Raw genomic sequence first — 19,330 nt, 5'->3', positions numbered from 1 at the left:
CCCCACCCATCGCAATCATGGACTTTCTTCGAGTCCCTTGGTGCAGCTATTGGAGTGGAATAACTCTGTCATAGGAGAAATGAAGCCCTAAGGCATGTCTTGAAAAGTTCATGCTATAGGAAATAAGTCAATTGCAAGCGAAAAATATTGTATAATCTCAACAGTATGAAATCAATCCAATGCTTCAAGGCGTTACGCAGTGACTGCAACGGTGGATATAAACACATCAGTGCTTATGGACTGTGTTAGCTCAGGTAGACCAGAGGGAAAACATCATAGACACTCTTATGTTTATAGGAAAGAGCTTATTTAAAAAAAACATTTTATTGAGGGCTCGTAGAACTCTTATCACAACCTATACGTACATCTGTTGTGTCAAGCACATTTCTACATTTGTTGCTATCATCATTTTCAAAATATTTAAAACACGTAAGCCCTTGGTATCAGCTCATTTTTCCCATTCATACCCACACCCCCACCCTCATGAACCCTTGATAAATTATAAATTATTGTTATTTTGTCACGTCTTACATTGTTCAATGTATCCCTTCACCCACTTTTCCTTGAACCCACTGGTCCTAAGGGATCATCTGTCCTGGATTCCCTGTGTTTCCGGTTCCTATCTGTACCAGTGCACATCCTCTGGTCTAGCCAGATTTGTAAGGTAGAATTGGGATCATGATAGTGGGGGTAGTGGGGGAGCGAGGAAGCATTAAAGAACTAGAGGGAAATTGTGTGTGTCGTCATTGCTACACTGCACCCTGACTAGCTCGTCTCCTCCCGTGACCCTTCCGTAAGGGGAGGTCCAGGTTCCTATAGATGGGCTTTGTGTCCCCACTCTGCCCTCCCCTTCATTCACAGCGATATGATATTTTGGTTCTTTGATTCCTGATACCTGATCCTATCGACACCTCGTTATCGCGCAGGCTGGTGTGCTTCTTCCATGTGGGCTTTGTTGCTTCTCAGCTAGATGGCCGCTTATTTATTTTCAAGCCTTTAAGACCCCAGATGCCATATCTTTTGATATCCAGGCACCAGCAGCTAGGAAAGAGCTTTACATACAAGAGCAATTGAATATTGAGAATACTGAGAAAACATCCTAACCCAGTCCGGATCAAGTCCATAAATCTGATACTAGCCCATGTGTCACATAACAATCTAGAAAGTCCTCTTCAGATTCATGAAATATGTGCAATAATATGGAATGTAGGAAGATCACAGGGCAGTGGATGGGAAATCTTGTGGATCCAGTGGCATTGTAAGCATTTCAGTGCTGGCAGGGGTCTCTGTGTGGCTTCTTCAGCTTCCCAGGCGCTGGCTGCAGCAGGGTAGCTTCATGTGGCTTTTCCTCAGAAATGTCGCAAATGCCTCAGGGAGTGGGCAGAGAATGTCTCTCGCCTCCAAGGATACAGAGATTCCCAGAATCCTCAGGAGAAGGCCAGGCCCACACTGAGGCCTCATAGGCTATATCCAGATTAGCAGGTCAGACTCAACTTCTTCATCCTTGATCCTCAAATTGTCACCAGATTATGTAACTGCCACATGGACATATGAGAGGACCAGCCAATATTTCATTCCATTATACATAAGAGTGTCAGGACTCAGAGCTGACTCAACAGCAACTAACAGCAACAGCTGCAACAACAATAATATTTACACTCTCTATCTCCCTCATGAACACATGGGCAGCAAAGGATAAGTGTCATGTCTGTCTACTCCTAACTCTTTAATTCATTACATCCATAAAATTTGAGACAGCATGTGCTTAGAGAAAATGTGATAAATGAATGAATATTGGCCACACTGCATTCTACCCTAGGCTGACTAAAAGGAACTCTGATATCATTATTTCCTCACTTATGTTTTCAAACTTGTATGCTCACACTCCAAATCTATGTCTTATTAATCCATTTACATGTTCTATTTAATGCACCAGTATTCACGTACATTATAAAATACACCAAATGAAAATTCTGGCATTCTATAAAGTCATTAAAACTATCCAGATTATCTATACTGAAAAATTATCACAGCCAAGTGAAGACTCAGTTATCAGACAGCACCAAATACGATATAGTGTCCTGAAGAAGTTAGTTTGTACTCCAATAAAAATTAAGGGAACAAAAAACCCCCAAACAACTACAGAATCTAAATAAAGCACATCACTCACTGCCATCATGTTAATTATAAGTCATGGTACTTTAATTATGAATCATGCAATATTATTAGGAATAATTGGTTTGTGACACAAGTACTACACTAAAATAATATGTTAATAATACAGAAAACTGAGTCTGGGTGTATAGAACACTCTTTACTGTCTCTGAATCTTTTCTGTAAATCTAAATATATTCTAAAATTTTAAATGATGAATTAAAGCCTTTTAAAAAGCTGTGAAATGATAGGAATATATGTGATGCATGCTGCCGTCTGCTCACCCTACTAGACAGGCCTCTCATTAAATGACGGCGAGCCACTCAGAGTTGTGTTGTGAGCAAGCACAGAGTTAGCTGTAAAATTTAAATTTTTCCATGTCTTTTAAGTAAAAGCCTCTGATTTTAGCTGTAAATTTTAATTTTTTTTCCACGTCCTTTAAGTAAAAGTCTTTGATTTAAGACAGAAATCTCTTTAATCAATGTTCTGGAATTGAACACAAGAAAGGGGCAAGGAAGAATTACTTTCAAGTGATTGGAAAGCGGTTGCTATGGAAAAGTTTCTGTTTACGTGATTTTCAGAATGAGAACACTGGTTAGTTCACAGGTGTTGTCTACTCAATGAAGGAAGCTCAAAGTACTAAAATGTAAAGATGAGAAATATTCACGGGCAAAAGAACAACAGCCCAAGATGTATGCAGGCAGACTCCTCAATTCACGCTCCATGGAAGAAGGTGAGATAGCCTTTGCCTTCTTTGAGAAGTCAAGCAAATATTCAACACACACTCAGGTCTACTGATAACGTTTTTACAGTTTTAAAAGGAAGTTGAAGGCTGGATTGCTGGCTAGTTGGTGGACTGGGGAGACAAGGTATCAGGATCCTCTCACTAAAGAACACAAGAAGCCAATTGAGTTCCTGATGTTAATCCTGGACCCCTGAGCTTCAACTAAAATGATTAAAGAGTGGATTAAATACCAATTAGACGAATAAACTGAATGAAACAGCGAACAAGGAGATAAAAAATATAGTGAATAGTGAACTGGTCAAACACAATGTGGTCATTTTGAATCTATGCAGGTCGTGTTTTGACCAGAATAGGAACCTGATAATTGACTCTGTTCTCCCAGGACCACACTGTTACCTACACTGATAACTGGTGGCAAAAATACAACCAGGAGTGGGAGTGGGGGGTGGACACTTCCCAGCAATAGCTTCAACTCCTAAAGCCTCACACAGCTGAAGGCCACCACCTGGTCAATAACAGGCAGTCGCCAACAGCAGTCCAGGTCACCAGCAACTTTTCTCCACCAACAACAGCCACTGCAATATAAACATACTCTTATCATCGAGCAAATCTACTTGTAGACAGGTATTGAACTACTTGCTTAGATATATCAAAACAAGGTAAGGCGAGGGGAAAAGTGGGCAAAACACACATGCATACAATCAGCAATTAGATGCAAATACAATAATATTACAATGTCTAACAGTCAACATACAACCACAGTACACAAAAAGTAACAAGATACAATGCTTCAAGCTAGTAACCAAAAAATAGAGTAAAAAAGCCATCCTAAGGACTAAACGGCACAGAAAATAAACTGATAAAAATTTCAAAAGAATGATATTTAGTGATTAGCAACAGCTTGAGATAAAGACCGAGAAAGATAAAATAAAATAATAAACAGACAAAATTCTAAGAGAAAACAGTATAATAACAAACTGAACTAAATGTATGAAAAGTTAGAAATCATACAAAACTACACAGAAATCCAGAAGAGTAGTATTTCAGAAATTTAAAAAATGCATCTATTGTCTACAGATGGTCTATGGGTCTCCACTCCATGCCTCCCCCTCAGGCCCCCCCCCCATTCACATTGGGTATGATTTTGTTCTGGGTCTTAGATGCCTGATACCTGATCCCATCGACACGTCATGATCACACAGGATGGTGTGCTTCTTCCATGTGGGCTTTGTAGCTTCTCAGCCAGATGGTCACTTGTTTATCTTCCAGCCTTTAAGACCCCAGATGCTATATCTTTTGATAGCTGGGCACCATCAGCTTTCATCACCACATTTGCTTATGCACCCATTTTGTTTTTAGTGATAGTGTTGGGAAGGTGAGCATCACAGAATGCTGATTATTAGAACAAAGTGTTCTTGTGTTAAAGGAGTACTTGATTTGAGGCCCAGTGTCTATCTGCTACCTTAATTCTTAACATATAGATATAAGTGCATTGATCTATTCCCCTCTTATTACATATAAGTATATTTACATGCATACATTCCTGTATTTAGACCTCTATAAATGTCCTTTGCCTCCTGGTTCTTTCCTCTATTTCCTGTTACTTTGCTCTTGTTCCATACTCATGGTTGGCTTTCACTAGACATCCGCTCACAGAAGGGCCACAAGGAGGAGATGAGTCAGTCAGGGTGCAGAATAGCACCGATGAAACACACAACTTTCTACTCGTTCTTTAATGCTTCCATCCCCCCACTATCATGACCTCAATCCTGCTTTGCAAATATGACTAGACCAGAACATGCACACTGCTACAGATAAGAGCCTGCAACACAGGGAATCCAGGATAGATAAACCCCTCAGGGCCAACAAGGAGAATAGAGATACCAGGAGAGTTAGTGGAAGGGCGGGGGGGTGGGGTGGGTAAAGAGGGAAATTGATCACAAGGATCAACCTATTAACCCCTCCCAAGGGGACAAACAAAGGAAAAGTGGGTGAAGCGCGACAGAGGACGATGTTAAGATATGAAAATAATAATCTATAACTTATCAAGGGTTCAGGAGGGAGGGCGGGTGGCGGAGGGAGGGGGAAATGAGGAGCTGATATCAGGGGCTCAAGTAAAAGAAAATGCTTTAAAAATGATGATGGCAGCATATGTGCAAATGTGCTTGACACAGTGGATGAATGTATGGATTGTGATAAGAGATGTAAGAGCCCCCAATAAGAGTATTTAATGGTAATTTTTGAAAAGCATCGAAAGGGCTAAGGAGTAGAACTGAGCCAATGAAGACAGAATTAATGAGATTGGAAACAAATACCCCAATATTAATCTTTCATAGGAACAATCCAAAATAAGAATTAAATAAAGCCAAAGAGAGAGATCTAAACTGAATGAACAAAAAAGCATAGAGAAATTTATTGAATATTTGTTTTTGGAATAAATTATGGCAGATTAGGAGATATGCATTCAAGAAACTCAATAAACCCAAACAGTACAGACCCAAAAAGAAAATCACAAAGAGTTATCATAATCAAACCTCCTAAAACCAAAGACAAAGTTCTGGAATCAGCTAGGGAAAAACAATAAACAGCCTCTAAAGAAGAGTCATTAAGCTCTGATTTCTTGACAGAAATTATGCAACCAAGAAGGCAGTGGAATACTAAGTATAAGTCTGAAAGAAGAAAAAAGTCTATCAAGCACAAGTATCCCTTAAATATAACAGCAAAATAAGGATATTCCCAGATGAACAGGAATTAAAAGAATCCATGAAAACCAGATCAATTTTAAAAGCATCACTAACGGGAGGTCTTCAGAGAACCAACAACCCTAGATTAACATGTTGGATAATATTATAGAGACACCAGGCCAGACATAGAAGTGTCTAAAGTAATAGAAATCTGTTAGGCTGAAAATAGGGAACCACAGATATAAATTTGTAAAAGGAAAGCTCCACATTAGTGTGAGGAAAACTACAAAGCAAAACCAGGGAATAAATGGGTATAAAAAATGGGTATAGTTACAGGGAATAAATGGGTATAGTTACAGAATTTTCCAATGGAGAAGAAGTCAAGATAAGCAGACTTAAACTTGAAAAGAAAATAACAATTTACAGGGCAACTTTAAAGAAAACTGATGAATCTTCTCATAAAAATAAAAAAAATAGCAACACCATAAGGATTTAGTAAAGACTAAAACAATAATAACAAAGGAACTGATAAGAAAGTTCATAAGCAATAAACTCAGCACAGAAAATTATGTGAAAAAATCAATGGGCCACATATGTACACACATGCAAAATACACAGCAAAATGTGAACAATAAATTCATACCTACAAATAATTACATCGAATGTCATTGAAATAAATGTATCAGTCAAGCTGAAGAAATTTAAAACAAGTCCATGAAATGAAGATATGGACTTGACTCTATTCCTCATGAATGTAGAGACTCTCTGAAGATGAATTTGAAGCATGGAACAGCACAAATGACAAAAGACCAGATAATTTGTGGGAGATATAAGAACATCAATTGTGAAGAAAGCAAAAGGTCATTGAAAAGATAAGAAAGGAAAATAAGACAGCACCACCAAAATGGATGTCGGAATAGACTGTGAAACTTGCTCATAATAAGACGCCAAAGCACATGGAAGAAATTATGAAGTAAACGAGCTGAGCAGCAAATCCTCTGAAAGTAAAGAACTGAAGCATTTAGTGATGGAACTCGCAGACTCGTCCAGCTTGCGTTCAGTGAGCCTTCCATTACAACTTAATGGAGGAAACAAAGACTTCACAACTGTACCGCTAGGCAGCATCATGAAAAACGAAGAGATCGACGTTTCCAAGGCCTTCCTTTCGCGTAGATCCATCACCAGTGCTTGTGGAAGCAACAGTCAATAAATCACACAATGCATCCCATGGAAGACATTTTCTGGACCAGACCTCCCTAAATTTTGCAAAGGAAAGAGGTCACTTTGAGGATTCAGGTGTGCTGACCCAGACCATGGGGTCCTTCATGCCATCAGTTGCATGCGCAAGTTGGACAAGGTATGTGAGACAGGGCGGAAGAATGGCTGCGTTTGAATCATGGTGTTGTCAAAGAACGTTGGAATACCCTGGCCTGCCCGAAAACAAGAAACTGAATGTCAGAAGGACAGCCAGCACATTCCTCAGAAGGAAGGATGGCCAGATTTTGTCACATACTTTGGACTTGTTAACAGGAGAGACCAGTCCCTGGATAGCGCTTCGTGCTTGATAAATAGAAGAGTCGGTGAAAAAGGGGGAGATCCTTGTGGAGAGGGATTGGCACCGGTGCTGCCACAATGGACCCAAACATAACAACTGTGAGAATGGTCAGGACAGGGTAGTGTTTTACACGGCTTTGAGTTGGGTCGCTGTGAGTTGTAGACTACGGACCAATGTGTAACAACAGCAAAGGTAGGAGGGTGAAAGCTGAATTACTGTCCAGAAGGTAAACACATTAACTTGGGTGAAGTGGAGGACAATATGACAATAAGAGTGACATCAGAAAAATTATCAAGATTAAGGAAGATGCCGGAGAAGTACAAAGGGAAAGGCAACAAAAGTACATAGGATTATGGCTAATCTTAGAATAACAGTAATAGCAATAATCTACAAACGGATGCATAGATATCCATATGCTGAGTGTGTGGTAAAGGGAATGGAAATATACTCATGTGTGTATATAGGTTTGACAGAGGATATATACATATAGATGCACATATATATTTACATATACTGCAAATATTTCCATAATTTTAATGGCACATTCTGGGTAAAATGTTATAAAAACACTTTGAGAAAATGACTAGCTGGGTCACAAGGCTTTGTACCAAGTCTTAGGGAACACAATGGTCAATGGACACAGCATAATACAAAAGAAAATACATTGTACTTTGGGGAATAGCAAAGGGGTCTTAAAAGTTGTGTGCAGCAATGTGGTAGTTAAAAGATCCAGCATCAACTTGTCACTATTAAAAGTGAATGAGGTGGTGCTCAGCCTGTCAAGCAGGTTACAGCTTGATGACCTCATTTGTAGGGTCTATGGAGATAAATAGCTCATTGGAGGCCAGACCCTCTCTCTGTTGACAAGCCATATGCAGACACACTGATGGAACCAGAGTACTGGAGCTGGAGGAGCCACATGGAGACCCACTCTAGCGCTGAGATACTTCCATTGCCATTGGATCCACAAGACTTTCCACCACTGGCCTGCGATCTTCCAGCATTTGGCATCATTGCATGTGCTGCATGAGCCTAAAGAGGAATTTGTATAGACTTGATTCTGAACTGGGCTTGGATGTTTTCTTAATATACAATTTCTCTTTATATAAAGCTCTTTCTTATACACATGTGAGTATCTATGAATTTTTTCTCTGGTCAACCCAGAATAACACAAGCAATGTGAGATGAAGCTACTGGCTTCTTTCTATTCAGGACAAACAAAATCAAAGATGTCTGGGAACAATTAGTACAAAGAGCTAATGGATCCCAACAAATCTCAGCTCCCAGTACCGGAGACCAAAAGAACTAGATGGTACCTGACTAATACTACCCATGCTCTGGAAGAGATTACATTATTTTGTCCTCAATAAAGTGGGAGAAAAAATATGGTAAAAAAATCAAAATAATTAGAAAAGGGCAACAATCAATGACATGAAACAAAATATGAGTTGATTGTAAAATAGAAAACTGTTTTTCTCTATAAATCTTCATCAAATTCACAAACATTTATTTAATTTATTAAAAAATTTATATTGAATTAGGTGTGGGCTTACATTTTAGGTGATTTTTAAAAATTCAACAATTTAAATATATTTAATTAATTTTTATAGGAAATTGATGGTGTGGGAAACAGAAAATATTTTCCCTGACTTTCTGTTCAAAATATAATGGACTAGCTCAGGATGGGAGAAATATATGTCAGAGGGAAATGTATGTACAAGCATAATACATTCTTCCTTCAGTCACTTCAAATGCTTTTTCCGGATCCTTTCTATTGACTTTTCAATGAAAAGCTAAATAGAGTTTTAATCACACTGCGGTATTGAGGTCGCTGAAGAATGTCTCTTTGAAAATCCATCTACTTAAACACATCTATCAGCATGGTGCCTGCTGCTTTCTGGGGTTATTATACACTGAAAAGCTGCCAGCTCTGCTCCCCTGTTGTACAGTCCTCCCAAAATCCACATGACACTCAGCGTGACAGACACTCTGGCCATGGATGCTGTGTTGGAATACTCAACAACCTCATTTTCACTCTGAAAAAGTGAGCATGCTTTGTTTTCCTTTGAGTCATTAGTTTGGCAGTGTTATATGATTAAATGTACTGACTTGTGTACCTTATTTGCAGTGCTTCTAGAACTGTTTTGGCATAAGGTACATACTAAACTAAAATATTTGCTTTAGGGCAGATTTCCTTCCTTCCTTCCTTCCTTCCTTCCTTCCTTCCTTCCTTCCTTCCTTCCTTCCTTCCTTCCTTCCTTCCTTCCTTCCTTCCTTCCTTCCCTTTGTCTACCTACCTACCTACTTACCTGCCTGGCTGCCTGCCTGTCAACCCACCCACCTACTTACCTACCTTCCTCCCTCCCTACCTACCTGCCTGCCTGCTTACCTCCTTCCCTCCCTTCCTATTTGTATACCTACTTACCTACGTATCTAATCTTCCCTTTTCTCTCTCTCCTTCCCTCCCTCCTTTTTCTTTCCTTCCTTCATCCTCACCCTCTTGCTTTCTTTCTTGAGAACTTCCACATGTATAAAATGATTGATTCTTTAAAAATAGTTGTTTTTGCTTCATGTCGATACAGAAAAAGGATAAGGAAGAAGAAACTGTCACCATAGTGCTATTATCTGCTCATAATAATCCATTTTTTAGAGTACTCTTTTCCAGAAACAGTTAACTGCTCTGGTTTTACAGAATATCACATGCCTTCTACATTTCTTTGCCGACTGCTCCCTCCCTGCCCACCTCACCCCAGGTATTTCTGTAAATGAAATATGCTAATTTTTTACAACTGAAGGTTAAAAATATCGGCATAGCCACCCTTACAAAAATAGTTTGAAAACAAACATATTAAGGTTTGTACTATTTGTATAAAATGCTGTATAATCTGTATCGAGTCCTACATAACCATGAACTATGAACACAGTCCTGTATTTTAGCCCTCACCCCAACTAGCATTATATCTTGAGAATTTAAAAAATGAACTGTAGATGTTGGCAATAGTCACAAAAGATTCTCGAATTTATCATTATGAGCCTCTCTCTTATTGTTGAATATATAGGTTAATTCTCAATTTGATAAAACAAATAAGTAAGCATCTCTCCATATATTCTAAATCTTTTCCCATAGTTCAAATGACACTTTAGGAAAGCTTCTTAGAAATGAAATTCTAGAGAGTATTAATATCACAGCTAGCTTACATCTATTGAATTTGTAGGTCAGGCTTTGCCCAAAGCACTTCAAATATGAGGGCATGTCAAACATGTTTACAAGATCGTAGAGAACTTACTTAGCAAATAGCAAACTGTGAAGTTATCGGTTCTTAACACATCATTCAATTAGGTCTATGTGCTGCTGAAGATGGTGTTTCCATCTCCAACCCCTGCTGAAGAGTTCGGTGTTCTGCATTTGCACCATGCTCAAATGCCAGGGTTTGTATAATCGAGGCCTCAAATGGTGTTTCTTTTAAATGTTCTTTTAGTTTGTGGAGCAAAAGGAAGTAGGAAGGGGCAGGGTCAGAGCGGGAGGGGAGGTAGAATAAGCTTGCCTATGAATTTCTCATAGGACAGCTTTTGCTCCCCTTGAAGAGTGAGCTGGAGCATTGTTGTGATGGGAAAAATATTTTTTTATCGGTCTAACTTTCCTGGCCTTTTGCTCACCAATGCAGTTGCCAATGTTCTTAAAATTTCATCCTAATAAGCACCTGAAGTTACTCTATATCTTTGGAGAAAATATGTCAAGATTATTCCTTTGGAATTAAACAAACGAAAATATTCTCTCCATACATTCTTCATTAACTTCTCTGCCTTTGTGAGCAATACATTATGAGGCTGATCCATCTTTAGTCACCAGGAACCAAGAATCACATAGGTGCTAAGGAGCCAAGGCACCAGTTGATCAGCGGTATGACAATCACTGGCGCTCAGGCACCTGGGGTAGGAACTGTAGAAACCAGATAAATTAAGAAAGAGGGAGGTGGGGGAGAGGGAATCTGAGGGAGAAACTTGTAAAAAGTAGGTGCCATTCAGGAAAGATCGTTCACTCTACAGTACTCAGCGAATGAGAAACCAGGGGAGGGGGCTTTAGATCTAGGGGATGCTGTGCTTGTGGAGGGGCCGTGAGGTGTGTTCTTTGTCCAATTTGTCTCTGGGCCTGGGTGCCCGATTTTACAGAATAGAGCAATAAAGGCTTCATTCTTGCTACATGAGAACAGACTGGACTTCTTGAGCGTTGGGCAGTTAGGCTCCGTGGATAATTTCATACGGGATAAGGTGGTCCTGCCACGGTGCTCTCTCTGAAGAGCCCCAGTGGGTATGGTCCTGAGTCAGGGATTTATACTGACCCGCCAGTTACCAAGAGACGCCTCGACAGCATTTCTCATAGCCTTGACTTTAACTGGCCCAACAGATTCCCTTGGAAGCCACTGTTCTGATTGGGCCTTTCTGGATCATCTTGGTCAATTTAAGACTCATCCTCGGTTATGATTCAATAAAATTCTCTTCACTAGCTTCGATTTTGCTTAAAATACTGATGGCAAGATTAGCTCTTTGAGCTAACTGACCTTTGTACAATACTGGTTTGGGCATCTGTCAAGCTAAAAGCTTAATGGAGCCCAAATATTTGCTTGTAATTGAAAGTGTGAAATGGCAGTTCCCAATTTCAATAGCTATGATTTCATCAAAGGTAGTTCTAAGGTCTTCTAGTGGTTTTGAAATTTTCCCATAACGTCTTCATTTGTTAAGCTTGATAGTCTTCCCTCTCTTGGTGGTCTTCCTGGCCGTCCTTAAAATGCCTGATCCATCTAAAAACTCTTGTAAATTTATTGCAAGGCTTCAATGCTTTGGAAGATGTCTGCTGGAGTTTTGTTAAAAATATATTATCCCTGATTTAAAATCACTTTTCCATCACCCAACAAGTATCATTTTATTTGACAGTACCCTAATGAGACTAAGACATGTGGATTACTGAAAGAACTTGTCACAGCCAGTGCCTGATTATAGAAACATATTTATACATGTTTTGTTTGGAAGAAATATGTGCAAATATGAAATGGAGCCCTAGTAGCAATATTTTGTTAACCTACACTCATATATTGGTTAATTCAATAATAAGTCAGCTTTACAGATGAGGAAGGTGAATAATATATAGATGATACAAGATAGAGTTGGAATACATAGGTGACCCTGGAAAGAAAACAAGGCACAGACACATAAACTGATTCATTAACGTAACACTGGTAGCTCGTTGCTGACAGAATCTGACACATCTCCTAGCTCCTTATTCTGGGAATATAACTTGCTTCTCAAAGCACAGTCAATGTACCACACGCATTGGCAGCATCCGGCAGAAAGGCAGAGAGTAAGAACTTTACCCAGCACTACTGCACTAGAATCTGCATGGTTAACATCTGGTGCAGTTAGAGAAGCTCTGGCCATACATTCTGTAAACTCAATGGACCTTTGATGAGAAATCTTCACGTGCTAATATTTACACCATAAGAATTTAAGTTTTCATTTTTTTCTGAGTTGTTTAAAGGTATTATTAGGTGAACCATATGAAATTGGAGTTAATTTAGATAATAAAAAAATCAAATATTGGCCATTGATTTTACTTTACCCTCAAGGTAACAATAATATAACTTAACAGGTTTTATACATGCTCTAGGTTGGAGCATGAAGATATGAAGAGGCTCTTTCTCTAAGAGCATATATAAGTTAATGAGGAAGAATAAAGAACAGAACAAGAAAATGTACTACAAAATGGCCAGTGCCACAGTGAATATTGTGAAAGCTCAAGGGCAAGTTAAATGATGTTAAAGAAGTAGGGACTATGAAACAAAACCCCACAATTATTGGGTTCTATTAATTGCAAGATAGATAGGTATGCAAGGCTGGGGGGGGGGGGAGGCCTTTATCTAGCAGCCAAACGATTACATGTGTGTCCCAGTAAGCTACACCAAATGAAAACCAAACTCACTACCGTAAAGTCAATTCCAACTCCTATTGCCCCTATAGGCAGACTAGAACTGCCCCTATGGATTTCTGAGGTGGGAAATCTTTAAGGGAAGAGAAAGTCTAGTCTTTCTCTTGCAGCTCTCTAATGTATTTGAACCACTGCCCTTGAGGTTAGCAGCCCAATGCATAACAAACACACTACACCACCAGGTCTCCTTAGCAAGCTACACAGCCTAATAAAACAGATAGATAGGGAATATCAGATTGTCACAGATTATGGGAGAAGTGATAAATAAAGAAGACTATAAGCCCAAACCCAACCTACTGCAATCTCGTCCGTTTTGACTCAGAGAGGTCCTGGGTAGAGTTCATGAGGCTGTAATTCTAAGGGCGGCAGGTAGCTTCATTTTTCTCCTGCTGAGCAGCTTGTGAGTTTGAACCGCCCATTTCTGAGTTAGCAGTCCAACGCTTACATGACAGTGCCATCAGAATACAAATCTTTGGACTCTGATGACAGTGCCATCGGGAGTCCAAAGAATACAACACTATTAAATGAAAGGAAATTTTTTCTCAATTGTTTTATTGAGATAAAATTCACACATCATACACTTCCATAGTTTAGTCATATTTTTAAAGAATTGGATATCCATAATGACAATCAATTCTAGTGCATCCTCCCCTTTCTCACATTCAATATTTGGTTCCCAACTCCTCTCAACCACTCCCCACCCCCCATCCCTGATAAACTGTTATATCAAGTACTATCTGTATACTGCCTTCCCTTCTGCGCTGCATAAAATATACCAACAACAAAAACAGAAAAAAATAAAGAAATCAGTGTGTATAGAAAAAAGAAAAAAACGATAAAAGAAAAGACCACTGGCAACATTAAAATAAGCCAGAGAAAACCTCTGTGGAGAAACAAATGAAACATATTTAAACCTAGAACAAACTTATGTTGGGTCAAGAAGTAGGTCAACTGACCAGGTGTCATATCATACTATAGTTCCATGCACCATAATCGAGTTTACAATAATCTCGGACTAATAGTAAGGCTATTCAAGTCCCTCAACTGTGGTCAGAGGGGATCTGTCAGACTTAATTTACACAGCTACACTGTAGATGGATTTGGGGGCTCTCACTGTCCTCCGTAAACTTCTACAAATCAGGTGTTCACAATTTAAGCCTTGACACCCTTACTTCCATTGCATTTGGATTTTGTTTTTTGGTCATCTTTGGATCACATAAGCTTATGTGCTTCTTCCATGTGGATTTAGTTGATGCTTTCTTAAAATCGCTGCTTGTTTGAATACAAATCTTTAAGACTCCAGGTGCTATTCTCCCCCCCCCCCTCTTTTTAATCATTTTACTGGAGGCTCATACAGTTCTTATCACAATCCATACACACATCCATTATGTTAAGCACATTTATACATATGTTGCCATCATCATTTTTGAAGGATTTCCTTTCTTTTTGTCAGTCAGTAAATATGTATTGAATGCATCACTATCAAAAAGAAAATAAAAGAAAAGGAACCCTGGGATACACCCCTTATCATCCATTTACACCAATTACACATTTAAACGTTAAAGCAATTAACAAAACGGGCACTGGAAAATTAAAGAAACTCTTCAGTCCAGAGTAATCTAGTAAATTAGTGGTCAAACAGATTTGTATTTGGCTACTTTCAAAAACTTTCTGGAGGTAGGCAATTTCTTCTTTTTAAAAAATAATTTTATTAGGGGCTCATACAACTCTTAATACAATCCATTCATATATCAATTGTCTAAAGCACATCTGTACATTCATTGCCCTCATCATTCGAAAAACCATTGGCTCTCCACTTAAGCCCCTGGCATCAGGTCCTCATTTTTTCCCCTCCCTCCCCACTCTGCCCCTTCCTCATTAGCCCTTGATAATTTATAAATTATTATTTTGTCATATTTCATACTGACAGATATCTCCCTTCACCCACTTTTCTGTGGTTCATCCCCCTGGGAGGGGGTTATATGTAGATCCTTATGATCAGTTCCCCCCACCTTCACCTTCCCCTCCTGGTATGGCTACTCTCATTTTTGGTCCCGAGGCGTTTATCTGTCCTGGATTCCCTGTGTTTCCAGCTCTTATCTGTACCAGTGTACATGCTCTGGTCTAGCCGGATTTGTAAGGTAGAATTGGGATCATGATAGTGGAGGGAGGAACCATTAAACAACGCGAAGAAAGTTGTATATTTCATCGGTGATATATTGCACCCTGAACTGGCTCATCTCCTCCTTGTGACCCTTCTGTAAGGGGATGTCCAATTGTCTACAGACAGGCTTTGGGTCTCCACTCTGTACTCCCCCTCATTCACATCGATATGAATTTTTGTTCTGGGTTTTTGATGCCTGATACCTGATTCTATCGACACCTCATGATCACACAGGCTGGTGTGCTTTTTCCATGTGGGATTTGTTGCTTCTTAGCTAGATGGCCAATTATTTTTCTTCAAGCCTTTAAAACCCCAGGTGCTACATATTTTGATAATCAGGCGCCGTAAACTTTCTTCAGCACATTTGCTTATGCACACATTTTGTCTTCAGCAATTGTGTTGGGCAGCTGAGCCTCACGAAATGCCAGGCTATTATAACAAAGTGTCCTTGTATTGAGGGAGTACTTGAATAGAGGCCCAATGTCTATCTGCTACCTTAATACTTAACATATAAAAATATGCACATAGATCCATTTCCCTATCCTTATATATAAATAAATTTACATATGTACATGCTTATATTTATACCTCTATAAATGTCCTTTGACTCCTAGTTCTTTCCTCTATTTCCGTTTCCTTTCCTTTTGTGCCACTATCATGTTCAGTCTTCATTCAGGTTTCAGTAATTCCTCTCAGTTACATTGCCCTTGATCAAGACCTACCTGGCATCCTACACCCTCCCTGTCATTGATTTTAAATCACTTGTTATTCCCTTGTCCCTGGGTTTGTTAACATCCATTTCCTTTCCCCCAATCCTTCCCCCTCGCCCCAGAGCATCAATCCCATTGTTTTCACCTCCGGATTGTTTATCCCACCTCCATTATCTAGATAGACATGCAGAGACAGTAATAAGCACAACAACAAGGCAAAGCAAAACAAGAAAACAAACAAATCAACAACAATAAAACATCAACCAAAAAAGAAAGAAAGAAAAGCCTATCCATAGTTCCAGGTCTGTTTGTTGACCTTTAGGAGTGTTTTCTGGTTGAGCCAGATGCTTTTCTTATTGATAACTGGGCACCACCTGCTTTCTTCACCACACTTTGTTACAGCACCCACATCTTCAGTGATCTCTTCATGAAAGCAAGTATTAAGCAGGGTAATGCCATAAGAACTAACAATTTTTGGATTTGAGCTAGAATTAAATGGGAGCCTACAGGTCTCATTATCATTTTATAACAAAGAATATTATCCATCATCTCTCTGGGGTATAAGATAATTCCATTGATATCATCAATAATTTATCCAATGGTATAAAATTTAAGGTACTGTTAAAAAAGGAGGCTATTCAAGTATAACCCAGCTATGAACTACAATCTGCAAATTGTTGCTTTATACAGAATGAATTCCTAAATTATTGAGTTCTGTTTACATTGACCATGGGGGTTGGTGCTGGGTAGAAATTTCCGGTAATATTCCTAGTCAAGGGCAGGTTCTTACATAACAGATGACTGCATGTCATATTAAAGCCTGGGTGGCATTATGAAACTACTGGAATGTTTTGAATAATTAACGAGAAGACAGGTTATGTTTACCAACGATGTGCATAATGAGTTGTTACAAAATTGTATAGTACTTCTGAGAGTACAAAACTGTTGTTAAATATTTACCACAAAATTCTCCATTTTCAGTTGTCCTTCTTCTAAGTATCCATAGGCTTGCTATCATAGAAATGAAACCAGTCATCCTGTGGGTTTTACATCTTCCCAATGGTTGTTTAGAATATTTCATTTGAGGTAGTAATTGGATTTTGAATGACCATAAATCTATTTTTATCCAATTTTTTTTCTAATTAAGATTCCTTACAGAGAGATAACCTACCAATATCTGGGTCCATGCTGACCTGTTCATCCTGGGTTCAAATGCTCTTTTTGTAGGATGCATTAAAGGGAAACATCAATGCTTTTCTGGGGACATAAGAAGGCCAAGTTGTTAACACATCATTTGGCATGCTACATTGTGTGTGTGTGTTTCACTTGAGCATTTTTATGTAGCAGTTTTATCATCAGAAAAGAATTCCCCTACCCCAGGATCTTTCTCTTGCTGTTTGTGAGCTGGCCCCATCCTTCCTGGCCCCTCCCCATCTAACTCTTTAACTCAGGGTTAGACTTTAAGCTTGTCACACAAGGTCCAACTGATTCCACACCACTTCTGAGTATTTGCAGCTTTTATTTTTATTTAACATTGGACTGCTGCCAGAGGAAGTCCTCTGAACTCCAGTGTCAAAATGCTACAAGTTTATGGACTTTAAATTATCCTACAGACCCACTCTTGGGCTGATTCTGGTTCACAGCGATCCTGTAGGGCAGAACAGAACTGCCTCATGGGCTTCCAAAGTTGTTTAACAAACATTCTCCTGGGAGGTGTCTGGTGGATTCGAACCAGCTACTTGTAGGTTTGCAGATGTGTCCTTTCAGCACTGTGCTGCCAAGCTCCATTCTCTGAACGACAGACGTCTGTGATCATTTCTCTCTTTGCCCTCCTATTCCATCGGAAGCCTATTTACATTTCCCCGGGCCATTCTGAAATGGGAAGACCTCACATTTCTGAAAATTAATTAAAAACTAGAGACAATGTTGTAATCAAGTCTTTTGTATTCTGTAAAGAATAAAACAATTACAAACCACAAGTATCACGTCTCTAAATTTGGGGAAATGCTGTAGTGAGTCAACCGGTTGACTGGCTGGTTTCTGCTCTGCCGCTAGCCAGGAAATGGTGGCTTAGCCTGAGGCATCTCCTCCCCTAAGCAGGTTGCTCTTTCAAAGCGATTTTAGAAGCCTGTATCCATGAAACATTCGACACCATGCTGGGTAATAATACCAGTGATACCCGAAACACTTTGAGCTGGGAGAAATTCTCACATTGAGGGTGGGGAATTCTGCGCTGAAGCACACAGGTGGCAATGCTGGGGGTGTCTACATTCTTCCTGCAGCCATAATGGGCAAATGGCTTCTATTTCTTCCCACTTACATTGACGAAATCTAGTCTGGTTAACAGTGGATGACATCTACCAGCATTGAGGAAATCTAGACTGGTTAGCAGTGAATAAAATCTACCAGCATTGGCGAAATCTAGACTGGTTAGCAGTGAATAAAATCTACCAGCATTGGCAAAATCTAGACTTGTTAGCAGTGAATAAGATCTACCAGCATTGGCGACATCTAGACTGGTTAGCCGTGGATGGAATCTAGGAACATTGATGAAACCTAGTCTGGTTAGCAATGGATGAAATCTACCAGCACTGAGGAAATCTAGACTGGTTAGCAATTGGAATATCTGTTTTCTTTCTACCCTTCACCTTCTTCTGAATGCACAGAATGGTTTGAGAATTCTGAATGTGTATAAAGAAGACAAAATAAAGTGCTGGTAACTTGCTAAAAAGGAACCTAACTTGCTTATAAGATAAAAGGAAAGCTGGAACCCCCACAAACAACTCTGAGTTTCAAAATACATTCAAATTTACCCACCATCTTAGAGACATAGGCCCCACTCATGTTTCGGCCAATTGATTCTGCAAAAGGTTGGCATGGGTTAGAGCCATCTGGATGGTCACTCGCAACACGATTCGATTCAGTAGTTGTTAGAAATCACAGGTAGAGAGGGGGCTCTGGGCTCTTTGGAAGGGAGTACCCACAACTGATTGGTGGGATTAGTGAACTCCTGATGGAAGAGAAAACTAAGCTTCTATGGAAAATGTGGAAGAAAAAGTTGGAGTGATCTTCATAGAAAAATAAGGCAAACTGTATTTATTTCTTCAAAAAGTATGGAAGTGTTTTTCCCATTAACTATTTCATTAGTATGATTTTCTAATGGTCACACGAAGTCTTTGTACTCTGCATCCACACAGAACTCTGAAGTCCCTTAGGGAGAACCACACTCCTCCAAATTTGTTCTCCTTTTCTGCCAAGAGATTAGATTCCACCACCCCCATCCCCCTGTGGCAATTTCCTAGCAACTCTAAGCATCTTACTGCAGATGTTTGCCCCAA

The 19,330-nt window shown here is 39.4% G+C and overlaps 1 protein-coding gene across 1 annotated transcript in view; it reads right to left on the bottom strand.

Annotated features, from left to right (window-relative positions):
• CPA6 (carboxypeptidase A6) overlaps positions 1-19,330 on the bottom strand; it is a 370,701-nt gene that overhangs the window by 334,731 nt on the left and 16,640 nt on the right. The gene's annotated exons all lie outside the window — the stretch shown is intronic.

The sequence above is a fragment of the Tenrec ecaudatus genome, chromosome 5, assembly GCF_050624435.1.
Source record: "Tenrec ecaudatus isolate mTenEca1 chromosome 5, mTenEca1.hap1, whole genome shotgun sequence".
NCBI lineage: Eukaryota > Metazoa > Chordata > Mammalia > Afrosoricida > Tenrecidae > Tenrec > Tenrec ecaudatus.
The sequence above is the reverse complement of the archived record's forward strand: the minus strand, read 5'-3'. Positions and strand labels throughout refer to the sequence as shown.